General features: G+C 39.7%; 1 long non-coding RNA gene across 1 annotated transcript; it reads right to left on the reverse strand.

Moving 5' to 3' along the window:
* Positions 1-6,313: 6,313 nt before the first annotated feature.
* Positions 6,314-11,571, reverse strand: LOC106934965 (uncharacterized). Its single transcript, XR_001421806.1, has 2 exons — positions 9,947-11,571; positions 6,314-7,232 (listed from the first exon to the last, which is right to left on the reverse strand). It is a non-coding gene; the product is annotated as an uncharacterized LOC106934965 (long non-coding RNA).
* Between the last annotated feature and the right edge of the window lie 1,893 nt (positions 11,572-13,464).

Raw genomic sequence — 13,464 nt, forward strand, 5'->3', positions numbered from 1 at the left:
CCCCTCGAGTGAGTTCTCCTTTATTTTTCACAGAGCTGCCTTGCAGTGACGAATGCGAGAGCTAAGATCGCCAGGCGAGCTTTATTTATGGCGCATTTAAAGAAAAATACGTCCTGTTTGTGTTTTTATTATTTTTTGCCTTATCGAAACGCTCTTCGAGCCAGTTAACCCACAAATTCATTTACCCATTGAGAGCATTTACCACACACTTAGGCCTCTATTCAATTGTGGAGATCCATTTAGTACCTCCAACAGGCACTGGTCAGTCATTTAACAGTGATCGATGCTGTTTTCCTCTCTCGCTCTCCGAGAGTGGGGGTGACAAGAAAGATGCATGAAAAGAAACTATATGGGAGGACAGAGGGGAGGGGAATAAAACATGCACACAAACAGATGCCTTGCTGGCTGCTTCTCTGATCCTATCAGTGCTGAGGAGACACTGGAGCAGATTGCAGCACAGTCAAATCTACCCTTAATCCCTAGACTGTTAACTAATCGTAGAGTGATTTGTGAAATATGGCCAAACATGCATTGTAGTTATCAAAGAGAACGTGTCTCTTATGAGAGTAAGTCAGGATTTTAAATACATTGTGCAGTGTTGATTTTAAGCCGTCAGGCTTTTGAGGATTTTCTCAAAGCTGACTAAAGTAATTTCCTTTTGTGGCACGTTGTTAGAGATGAAGATATTTCTTCTCGTTTTTATGGATCTCTGAGTCAGGAATCAAACCACAGACATTTGTGTCAACGACTAACAGTCTCTGTAAAAACGAGGCTCCTGCTCTGTAGACATGAAACTATCGCTAAGGTCTTCACTAGTGTCTCACATCCTTTTTCTTTTTTCTCATGCGACACAACTATTTAAAAGATTTGTAGTTATGCAGCACTTTGGAAAGGCATTCATACCTCTGGAGCTTTTTCTCATTTTGTCATATTACAACCAAGAACTTCAATGTGTCTTCTAAGGATAGTAACTATCCTCGACAGATTTGGTCTTTATGAAAGGAGTAAGCCTTCATCAACATAAAGCTACAATGTTTCTCGTTTGACATTTCCCACGAGTCATGCAGGGGATACAGGAATGTGGAAACGCCACAGTGAAACTTGTTGGTGGCAGCGTCATGCTGTGGGAATGCTGTTCTTCAGCAGAAACGGGGAAGCTTGTTTCTGCTGCGCCTGCAAGGGACTCGGTACTGTGGTGAAGATCCACCTTCCAGAAGAAAAACAATCATAAGCATGCAGCTATTCATGCTATTCATGCGTTTGATCGGCCTAGTCAAAGACCTCCTTCGCCTCCTGCACTTAAAAAGAAATGTTTATTTGAACTCGTTTTATTAGTTTTACTCAAGCTATAGTTCTGATTTGGATAATTCTGAAGTCAGTTATAACTTGAGCAAAATTAATCAAATTAACTGTAACAAATTTGAGTAATTTTTGATGCTAGTTAAAAAAAAAAACAACTAAAAATGTTTTTCAGTGACAGTACGTGGATGGACAGATGGATGGACGTACCGTCCAGTCTGTGTCCTGCTACTCCTCCTTTTGCTGGAATAGTCCAGCCTCTCTGCCACGCTGATCCAGATTGAGTGGATGTGAAAGATGACTGAATTATGATCTTGGCTAAGCATGTTTATTAAAATAATTAGAAAGAAATGAAATGTGTTATAATGAAATTACAGCACAGCGTACATCGGTATGAAACTCATTTCTATGTGGGAATGTGGAACATTTGTCTGAAAGGAGGGGCTTGTAACCCAAACATAAGTGCTATCGATTGCTTTGTTTTAGATATTCTTTCAGCATTATAAAAACAAAAAGGCAAACACTCATTCCGGTTGGAGTTTGCACGTTTGCATAAAATGCCACAAATCTAGCTGATTTTTATTTAAGCATTGATTGGATGGGCTATGGGCATTAATGGATAGGGTCTAATAGAACCGGCATACAAAGATAAAGAGCCGCACAGACAGTTAGGATAATTTACACGCCACTTACAGCACTAGTATACATATAAATCTGAGGGAACTCCACCACTGTTGCTTTTGCAAAGATGACAAACACAAGCGCAAATGCCATTATCATCGATCGCAAGGCTTTTATTACAAACTTCCTAAAGGAAACGCCATGTTTTTTTTTTCCTTGCATGAAGCAAAAAGGAATAAATTAATATGCAAAACAGACAGGATTTGTTTTGGACCGAAAGTCAATCTCAGAGCATCGAGAAAGGACATTTTTCTCCTCAAGTGATTTCAATGTAGCCCTGCAGTAAACAATGATCTGCATGATGGCTGAGTTGGCTGGAGTCAAGCAGGAATCTTTCAATGACACATTCAAGGTTGTTTTAAAGGAAAACTGCGACTTGTCCACCAGATAGTTGCTGTAGCTGCAGATATTAGACAGATGACAGGTAAAATGATACGAGCTCATGATGATCTAGGGGGATCAGTCAATCAAATCAATAAATCTAATTTTATCTGTACAGCACATTTCAGCAATGAGGCCGTTCAACAAGTGAAACGTTACATTTTTCCAAGTGCCATTGTTACACATCGAAATGTTGGTTAGTGTTTCATTTGTTATGGTCCAAGGGCAACTCTAAACAGCTGGGATTTTAGTCTAGATTTAAAGGAACTCAGTGTTTCGGCTGTTTTACGATTTTCCAGAGGTTTGTTCCAGATTTGTAGTGCACAGAAGCTGAATGCTGCCTCTCCATGTTTGGTTCTGGAGATGCAGAGCAGAACCAGAACCAGAAGACCTGAGAGGTCTGGAAGGTTGATACAACAACAAGGATAATATTCCTAATCCTTTATATGTTTTTTTTTATTTTTTTTTTAGCTTTGATGTATTTACTTGAAACAGATCATTCTCAGAATCCTGCAGTGTAGTTTGTTATCAAAATCTGGAATCTCAAGCAGCAGAAACACTTCCTTCATCATCTGAACCCCACAAAGATGAATATGATTTAATCTAAACACCTTTCGCTCTGGCTGCATGTTTAAGGTTGCTGTCCTACTGGAAGTTGAACGTTTGCTCCAAACTCAGGCCTTTTGCAGCCTTTCACATTTATTTTCATCCATCTTCATGTTAATTCTGACCAAGGTTTCCTGCCCTCAATGAAGAAATTCATCCCCACAGCATAATGCTGCCACTGCCATGTTTTTACATGAGATTAATGTTAGCAGGGTTCAGTTTGTGCAGTAGTTTGTGTGATGCCCAAAGAGTTTAGTGTTGGTCTCTTTTTTAAATATGTTTGCAGTTACAGTGATATGATTGCACATTTTCTTGAAGTACATCTTCCATAATGACATTAAGTTCTAGTTTAAAACAGAAAATAAGCGGTAAAATAAACAAATCTTTGCATAGATCTACAACTTAAATGTCATTTTAAGAAATACTCTGGCTTTGCAGTTGAATAAATAAAATTATTACATCGTTACAACTTTTATTATCATCATTAAGAGAGAATATTTGATTCTCTTTCTTCTGACTTAGTAAGCTGAGTTCATAACATGGTGGGTTGAATCCTAATTTTACTAAACTAATAAAAACAATGTCTTACAAAAAGACATTGTAGATTTTTTATGTTTGAATCTTTCTTGGTTATTAAAAATGTTACCTTGTTTTCTATTTCTAGATAAACTCTAAAGAAGATTAAAAAAAGGCTTTATGAAGCACTAAAGTGAAGTACATCTTAAACTGCTCCTGATCCTACTTTATTACTTTTCACCTGTAAAGAAACAGCATAAATATTCAGAAGGGCTGCTTACAGAGCGGTTGTGGTGCATGTGAGTCTGAGGCTTGCAGAGGGAGGGAGCTGCAGTGTCACAAGTGAAAAGCTCAAAGGAAAATTGAAGCTCCATAATGGAAGCATAATGGGCTTAGTGTCACAGTCTTGCAGACAACCCGGAGGGGGGGGGAAGTATGACTGCCGTCAACCTCTCTTACCTCTATCCAATGTAACCGAGGTTCAGGAAGCAACAAGGAGACAACAGTGAGACCAAAACAAGCTCCAGAGGAACACCAGCAGCCTAATGGCTGCATGTGGATGGAATTTATAACAGTGAAATGGCCTCCTCTCCTCTTTGTGGGATTGTAGATCATCACATCCCAGACTTGCCTTGAATACTCAAAAGCTTTTGATCTCAGCTTACGTAGGGTTCATGAAAACAAATCCTGTTCTATAAATCTCATACTGGAGTTGAAGATACTTTGGTTGGATTTCACAAATGCAAATAATAATAATAATACATTCAGAAAAACAACACCAGTTCTAAGGAACCAGAGTGTTTGATTAGAAGTAAAACTAATGCTACCAAAACATCAGCTCCCCTGATGATTAATTCATTTGAGCCATTCCAGTAATCTGAGGCTGCCCATACACTGAAAGTAAACAGATTCAATCGATTGTGGATTTTCATATTGGCCATATAGCTCACTGCACAGGGTGATATCCCTTACTTGCTGTTACAGAACAAGGTTTCTGTGCATTTGCAGTAGCAGGTGTCGCCCTGTGTTGTGCACAATGTAAACACTGTAGGAAAGTGTGGATGCGATGTCTAATGGCACTGGAGGTGGTCTGTTTTTAAGGAAGCATTTACTTAAAGTGTAAACTATCTAAACTGATCAAACCTTGATTTCACATTGAACAGATCTGTATGAAATACTAAGACTGATGGAGTCTTTATTTTTTCCTATAGTTTACTAATCCAGACAGCAACGAAGGAGGGACTAGTTCAGAAACCCGTTTGTGTGAGAAGTGCCACTAAGCTAGCATTTTAATTGGTCTTTATCAAGATATTAATCAAGATATAAATTGATGTGAAGTAAAAACCAGGATGTCTGCCATGTTTATAATGCACTGAGGCGAGGGACACCAGGTATCTCTATTTATTTTCTCATTTATTTTTGGCAGCTTTTGTGTCCCTACTGAAAAACCCTGATGCTGCCGCACACATACGCATGTCAAATGCTATCTTTCCACCAAACACAGGGTTTTGCATGTAGGTTAAAGAGTATTTCTTCCACAACTTTTTCATGTACCGTTTCTTCTTGCAACTCTTCCTTAGGGATCATGTTTGTAGAGTGAATCACTGTACTGTGTTCCTTAGTCCTCATGATGCAGCAGCTGTTATATAGAGGTACATCAGAACATCTATATGAAGAAAAAGTGTAAAACAAGTGGTAGGGTTTTACCAGGCAGACTAACGAGTAACGCTGAAAAAATGCACCTCTCACAGGCTGTTTTTCTAGATTTTACCCGGATATTTTTTAAATACATAACTTTCAGAAACTCTTTTTCTGTCTCAGGCTTTTCGTCTTGTTTTAGTTTCCACTTTTCTAATTATTTTAACACATACAGCACAATATGCTACATTATCAAACAAAAATAGTGGACAAAAAAACCTTCAAATCTTGTTTAAGAAGTCAAGTTTAAGAAAAAAAAAAAAAAAGACGTCAATCCATTTTTTGTGCAGACTACTGTATGTACAATCCAGTTCAACCCATGGCTGAGGGTCTGGCAGCTTCCCACCAGACATGTTGATAGTTATCTAACACCTTAAGTCGCAGCAGATTTTCAGTGTGACACTGGGCAAAGAGGGGGGTTGAGCATGGGGTCAGAGTGAACTTGTGCGTTAGATAGTCAAGGATTAAGCTTTGTCTCAAGTGCTGTGCAGAAAATCTGCTGGGGGATCTTCATGAATGTGTAGTTAAAAAATCTGGGTCAAGGTTTAGCGTATTTTCAGAGTGTGTATCTGTGTGTGTTTGAGCCGAGGCTTGACGACAAGTAAAGGAGATTTAGACTCCAACCATGTGTTGGTTATGTCCAGATACGTTCCTCTATGACATCATAGTCCAGAGGCAGAGCTGAAAACATACTGTGTTGTTTTATGAGTTTACTTTAGATATGAATTGGTTACTTTTAAACATGAGGAGTATATTAAAGCTGCAAAATATTATAAACACTAGACAATATATATGTAGCATACACCTGTTGGAGTGGTTTTTAGTTGGTCTCAAAAGTGTAGAAATAAATTTAAATCTATTATTTAAACTTTTACCACTTTTAATGTGACATTCTGAAGCAATTCAAGCACAACCTAAAACTAATACCATGTTAAAGCACCTTCTGGCTCCACTACCAGTGTTTTTGGCAGGAGTTTTTCAGTATCCAATACCTTAATCTGTTCTCTCAACTATAGCTGGTAAACTATACCAGCTCTAAATCTACCAGGTGTTGAGAACGTCTTTTGTCAGAAATGAATTAGCTGACCACTGTTTCTGCTTACAGGACCGAGCAACTGACGGAGGCCAGGCGAAGCTTTAATTAAGACTTTAATGATGAAAACTTAGAAATGAATGAAGCATTCCTTAATATACAACAGCAGAATCATAAACTAACTCAGAGAGGACGAACGTAGAATACAAGTGTGTCAGGTTATCAGGTTTCAGCTGGGAGACGGGTTGATATGAAGTGTCTGTATGGTGCAGTACATTATGTTCATAATACGTTATGTGGTATTGTTCATTTTTGTGGATTGTTCTAAAAGTATTTTCCCAAAGACTGAATAGTTCTCATAAATCCAGATACGTCACATCAAAATGATGCAAAATCATTTCAGTAAAATGTTTCCAAGACGTTATCCAGTTTATTAATTTGTCATATGGTCCACGTAGATGCTTGTTTAGCAGAAGTTATTCTGGGAGTGCTTCCCTCAGTACAGCAAAATTATTGTCAACAGATCTTTACTGGTTACTACAATGTCTTGCAGTAACCATCATGTTATCCAGTTCTACTGTACAATCAACATACAGTTTTACAAATAACTGAAAACACATGCAATGCTCTGTTTTTGTCTTATCAGATGGGACATACATGTTCACAGATGAACTCCAGAAGAGCTAAACATGATTTCAGATTCACCTTCAAAACTTGAAAACTAAAGAACAACAAAACAAAACATCTGCAAACCGCAGAACCTAGAGAGTCTTTCCAAGGATCAAGGACGAGTAATGGGAATACCGGACAAATGTGTGGAGAAGAGACGAGAGAAGACTTGGATGGCACTATAAAGGGATGAGCTAGCCTTTCGGAGCGGTGTACTGGCGCAGGAGTGTGGAGATGGCGCTGGATTCAGTGACCTCCTCGGGAAGAGAGCCCTCCATGTCTTTGATGGATGGGTCAGCGCCGCTGTTCAGGAGGAGCTCTACAATGTCAGCAAACTCGCAGGCGGATGCTAGGAAACACAGAGGACATAATGAAGCAGAGGCTAGGAGGAGGTGTTCAAAGCAAAGTGTTGAGTTCATGAAGGAGAAAATAATTTTTCTGTAAACTGTGTCGATACATGACTAACTGGAATATGGAGATATGGAGAATTATCAACAAGTCATATAAAAACAGAGAACAAAGCACGCAAGCTGTATGTGTTAAGACAGACATGTTGCTAAAACATGCATGTTTTAGCAACATGTCAAGATAAATTTTGCAGGACGACAAATTGTCCCAGGACTCATTGCGATAAACGATAAAATTGTTGTTTTGAGACCAATTTCAAGTAACATAATAGCAATAATGGCATAATAATGCCAGAACACATTCTCATGGATCAATACAATTTTAATTTTAATGAACATTTAGACACTGGAACTGGAAGACATTTGAAATATCCAAAACAAATAAAGAAAACAACAGAAACAACAAATGACATCAATTATGAAGTCTGTGTAAGCAAAATTATCTTTTGAAAAAAGGGATAGTTGAGACCCAAACACCAAACTGAAGACTTTTATCAGTCAGGTTTTAGAAAAAAGAGAGGGAAAAAAGGAAAACGACAAATAAACCAAATGGAAATGATTGAGTTTCTTTTAATTTATCATGCAATTAATTGATGTATTGTTTATTGTGACTGGCCCAGGTGCCATGTTAGAACATTGCAGCTTTGTTGACCTTGTTAATTTACCAACGTGTTACGGCTGACCTGCAGATAATTTGCTAGGACAAAATACCGGTTGGAGTCAAGAAAGATGTAATATTCTGAACAAATCTCCATTGTATAATTACACAAAGGTAATACTGAGAAAAAGTAGAGTCCAGTTTTACTGCACAATAAAGCCTCTTAATGCCTTAAATAACAGTAAAGTAGTGTTGCACTAAAACATTTGGTGCATTCCTTTTGTTCTTAGAAATTTGGTTGGAATAAAGATGAGCAAGAAGCATAGAAGGGAACAATAAACCTGCCAGGAATAGGTTGTTTTACTTTTTATATAATTAACTAACACTTAAGAGTACTATGTTTTATTCAGCAAGTATTTAACCATATATGTTTTGCTAAGCTATTGATATGATAAAGTTAGACATGCCTCTTTAGTGATGGGTATCTGCTTTAGGTAAACCTACCAAATATCTTTTCAACAGCTAGCATTGTTTAATATAGCATATGTAGAGGATTGAAGTTAATGAAAAGCTTATCTGCAGACCCTGCAGTGACACTAGCCTGGACCTGAGCCTCCTTCAAACACTTCATTTCTGCCCCACTGGCAATATGTGGCCCGCTAAAAGGGTCTTCTCTCTCTCTCCCTGTTTCAGTGCAGAATAAAGAGGAGAAGGGACAGCTTGCACTTTCCTAACCCAGTTAGTGAGTCCCATCATTCCTGATGCACCTCTAAACCATGTGGCACCCCCCCGCCCCACCACCTCCTCCCCTCTCTCCCTAGCCCTCTCTTGTTGTGAGTGCTCTTCTCTGTCAGTATCAATCGCAGGCTCCTTTTAAAAAGCAGACTTTGTGCTGTGCCACGTTCGCTGATGTCAGCAGCTGCGGTGATTGACAGCTAGGCCTTTTAACCTGCAGCCCAGAGGTGGCTGACGGGCCTGGATGCTGGTGGGAGTCCAAATGCGCGAGATGTGATGATACATCGGAATGCATGTGGGCAAGTAAGCAAATGTGAGTGGCACGTATGTATGCGGAGGTGAATGAAGTGTTAAAAGCTCAGGGAACCAGCCAAATCAGACTGAGCTCGACTGCTTTTTCTTTTTTTTTTCTTTTTTTCCGCTTTTTACAGCTTTGCTTGCAGCTTTCCTCTTGTTGCTCTAAACAGTATTTTATCCAGCCAGCCGAGTGCGCACGTGGCGGGTGTCTCGGCTGGGCCTTGAGCCGTAAAAAGTGGCCAGCCCTCAGGGGAGCAGTAGAGGAGGAGAACAATTTATGGTGAGCAGTAAACCCTCAATTAATCACTTGCCAGCCACTGCGGCCCTGTGCAAAGAGAGGTAGGAATGAATTTTCATTCTCTGCTATTTGTCTCTTTGAGTTCATCGCTTATGTTTATTAGTCATCTTTTTATACCACATCCTCAGGGGCTGCTCTGATGAGTGCATGTATATGTGTGTGTATGTAGCCTGCTGGTAGGTGATGCAACATGCCCGCTCCGACGCCACCACGCCGTCGGAGGACAGATGGTGTAGCAGCTCATACACACATGTACGCTCATAAAGAGGCTCAAAGGACGTGAGCACCGCCCATCAGGGACACGTGTGTTGGGGCACGAGAGGGTCAGGGGAGTCTGAGGACCACTGCTGATTTCCTCTGGGAGGTCTGGCGATTATTACACACACACAGAGAAAAGTGTGCACACACAGACACACACACACTCAGCTAAGGAGGCACATATACAAACCAAAGAACAGAGAAGAATCACAGAGACTTGGTGAAAAAATAGAAAAGTGTTGAAAATTAAGATGAGGAATGGAGCAGAGTTAGAAGAAATATGATAAATCTGAGACAAATATGGGCAAAGGGTGTGTGTGTGTGTGTGTGTGTGTGTGTGTGTGTGTGTGTGCGTGTGTGTGGGCAAAAAACAAGCTGCTGTACATAAAGGGAGGACGCATGCAGACAACATAGTCATGACAATGTACGTTTTTTCAATTGCAGAGATGAATACAAGGGGGGCTCCTTACCATAATGTAGCGCTGTCTGCCCTTCATTATCCTGAAAAAGGCAAAACAAGTGTTTACTTCAGCAGACCCATGACAGAGGAGCAATAAAATACTCCAGAGTGAGCAAATTCAGAGAATAATCAGGGTGAGATGCTGCATCTTTGCACTGCATATTGCAAAAAAAGTTTTGAACAGTCAGTGTCTGTAGTGGAGGACATACTGACTGCTTTTGTTCACTCTATTTTCTCTGGTTATACTCTCCATTTACTGTTTACTGCTAACATTAACTTGAAATTCTCACTTTGTCCACCTTCCCATATAGACGGATGCCTTACTGACACACTTAGAAGTCAAGATCCAGCATGTTATAGACACGTCTCTGCATGGACACATCTCCAGCACGTTATCAAGTGTTCTCTTAATTTTGTCATTGTACTGTTTTTTGTTTTGTTTGTTTGTTAATTGTTTTGTGGGTTTTTTTTTTTTTATCACACAAAGCACTTTGAATTGTCTTGTTGCTGTCCAAATCAACATGCCTTAACCTTGTTAAAGCAAAGGTCACAGTTAAAGATTGTGTTTACTGTTAGATATGCTGCTTTTGTCCTGCTATAAAAAGAACAGGTCACGGTCTCACTTACTATTCAAAGCTGCGTTTTTCAGCAGATTGCTGCTCAAACTGAGTCTGGGTCTGCAGAGTCTAAAAGTGACAGTCTGTGTCAGAAAGTGTGCAGAAAATCCACAAAGGGTCTCTCATGTGGACGAGGATGACTCTGTGTCTTTATAACAGTACAAATGTCATTTGGGGTCAAAGGGTCAGAGGTGGAGATGTAACTCTTGTATGAATTGTTTGACTGGGGACAAGGATGGGGAAATATGTGTGTGCGCAGGTATAATGAAGCAGAATATATGACAGGCAACATCAACAGCAGAATCACTTCTTAATCACCACTCCAGACTGCCTTTGCACCTCATAACTGAGACAAATGGATCAAACTGTTGCCACTGGTCTGAGAAATGAAGAGCTTGAACTGAGCAGTGTTTTGAAATGCTCAGGAAGACAAATTGATTCGCATTACGCCAAGGGAATGCAAATAAAAACGTTGCAGAAAAAAAACAAACAAACAGAAATAACAACCTCCTGGTATATCAAAAACAAGCAAAGCGTTACATAAAAGTTTGATACATCACACAATATGAAGAAAGAAGCGGTAATAAGATAAAAACCCAAGACATGACAAAAATGATAGAGCTTTTTTGACATTTATGAAAAACCCGTAGTAAACAAAAAATGTTTTCCGTCCTGATTTAAAAGTGTCAGTGGTTCCTGCGTGTCTCAGTCTTTTGGACAATTGGATCTAGAGTTGAGGAGCACACTAGTAACTAAATGTGCCTTGATGTGTTTTAATTTGAGGTTTAAATTTGCAACAATTCCTAAATCTATTTTGGTCCTAGAGGCCTTTAGTGGAATAAACAGACAGGAAAACAGGCAGAGAGAAGAGAGGAAGACATGCAGCAAAGGTCTTAGGGACGGGAATTGAACCCAGGACGGCTGCGTTGAGGCTTCTACCCTCTGGATGCTGTACTTGCTCTACCTGTGCAACACACAGCGCCCCAGCATTATTAAAAGTGATATTAAATATCAATTTTTAAAAATATTTTTAGAAAACCACATGTGCTGTCTCAAAATGTCTTAATTCTTTTCATGTGACTGTGTTCCTTCTACTTTTCTTCAGTCCTAACATCCACCTTTCTCACTCTGCCTTTCCGTTTCCTCTTCACTTTCATGTCCTCTCCCTCTCTTTTCCACCCACCTTCTGAGGCTGGGAGTCGGTGCATAGTGAAACCATTGCTGTGCTTTTCTTGGTCTCTCAGGACCAGCACTTTGGGGACCTGCTTATTGGATTAGCGCTTGGTATTTCCTCTGGGTGGATTTCAGAACACAGATGTGAATCGCCACCAGCGTGGAAATCAGTGCTGTGATTCAACCAAGACAGCAATGCTGTCTGTCTGCAGGTAAAAAAAAAAAAATCACAACTTAAGATGTTCCGCACAAATTGTCCATTTTATTTTTCTGCTGTGTGTAAAGCAGAGTTGAGAAAAGTATCATAAAAATACAGCTTTTAAATAAAGATTCTTATGGCAACTGCCATAAAAATCTGGTTATAAATATAAAACTTTGAAGGTAGTGGAGAGGGTATTATGTCAAATCAACTTTTTATTTAGCTTTATGTCATGTTATAATGTTATTCCCTCATCAAAAATATACCTGGAGTTCAGCTTTGATTCTTTAATGAAAATTTGAGACATCCTTGAATCTCCCATGGTAACCAATCAGGGGTGCGTAAACGAATACTCCAACAAAGCAACATCTATTTCCATGCAGTCCGCCTCATAGAGCATCCCTCTCCTGCAACTCTCCCCTCTCTGCTCCTACAGACTAGTGGCAGCAGTCAGCAAACACGTGGGGGAATTGTAAGTACTCCTAAGAATGGTTGTAAATGGCATCATGGAGGAGCACTGAGGTCATGATGGGCGGAAGAGGGCGTGTTGGAAAGTGTAGCAGCTTCTTAAAGAGATAAAGACCAATTTCAAGGTGTCAAATTGCATTTCTATAATAACTGATGGTAACATAGTTACCTGATTGTGCTATAATATGGCACTATGTGCCTAGAAAATACAAAATGTACCTTCTTTAAAAAAAAGTTCCTTGTTTTTGTACACATCAAACAAAAGCAAAAACAGTGAGATGGGGACTGAAATGTAAAAACTGAAGTGTGTTAAATCACCTAACTCCATAGCTTTATTTAAAGTGAAAGGGATTACAGTTCCCATGTTAATTTTTTAAAACACAATGATCTCTTAGCTTTCTCATACAAAAAAAGAGTAATAATAACAGATTATGAGCATATTTGAAGAGGATTATAGTATATGTAGGCAGTGCAAATGCAGCCTAAGGCCTTCTTGCATGACTGTGGGGGTCATTCTCCGCAAACTTTAATGCCCCTGGATTCAGGACGGAAGCTTGATGGAATCACAGGAAATTGGATTGTCTTCTATTTGCTTTGGAAGCGGACACTCCCCCTCCGACCCTCTTACCTGCAGTCAACATCCCCCACCCCTCGCTCTCCTGTCTCCGTTGCACCCCTGTTCCCATCCCATTATGGAAGCATGTCGCACCAAACCTTTGCTTTTACATGTCATCCAAAGTTTCCTCTTGCAAAACAGAAACGCTGGGCTGGATGTCAGCAGAAAGCTCAATAAAGTACCATAGTGGCAGAGGAGACCCGGCTCAGAGTGCTAGTGTATCGCGCTCATGGGGAGGGAGGAGGCGGGAGCAATATGCTTAGAAGCTGCATGGATCTATCAGTCTGATTACAGTTTTGCTGAATTCAGGTCCCACTAATCTATCATTTCTACCACACAAATGATGTGAAGCAAGATGAATGTAAGGAAGAGAAAGTGAATTAGAGGGATATAAAAAGAAGGCAAGCAGTCTTGTGAAAAAAGGAAACACTGAAACTAGTCCTAAGTTGTTTGAA

The sequence above is a fragment of the Poecilia latipinna genome, unplaced genomic scaffold, assembly GCF_001443285.1.
Source record: "Poecilia latipinna isolate Pla-1442-1.1 unplaced genomic scaffold, P_latipinna-1.0 Scaffold1888, whole genome shotgun sequence".
Lineage (NCBI taxonomy): Eukaryota > Metazoa > Chordata > Actinopteri > Cyprinodontiformes > Poeciliidae > Poecilia > Poecilia latipinna.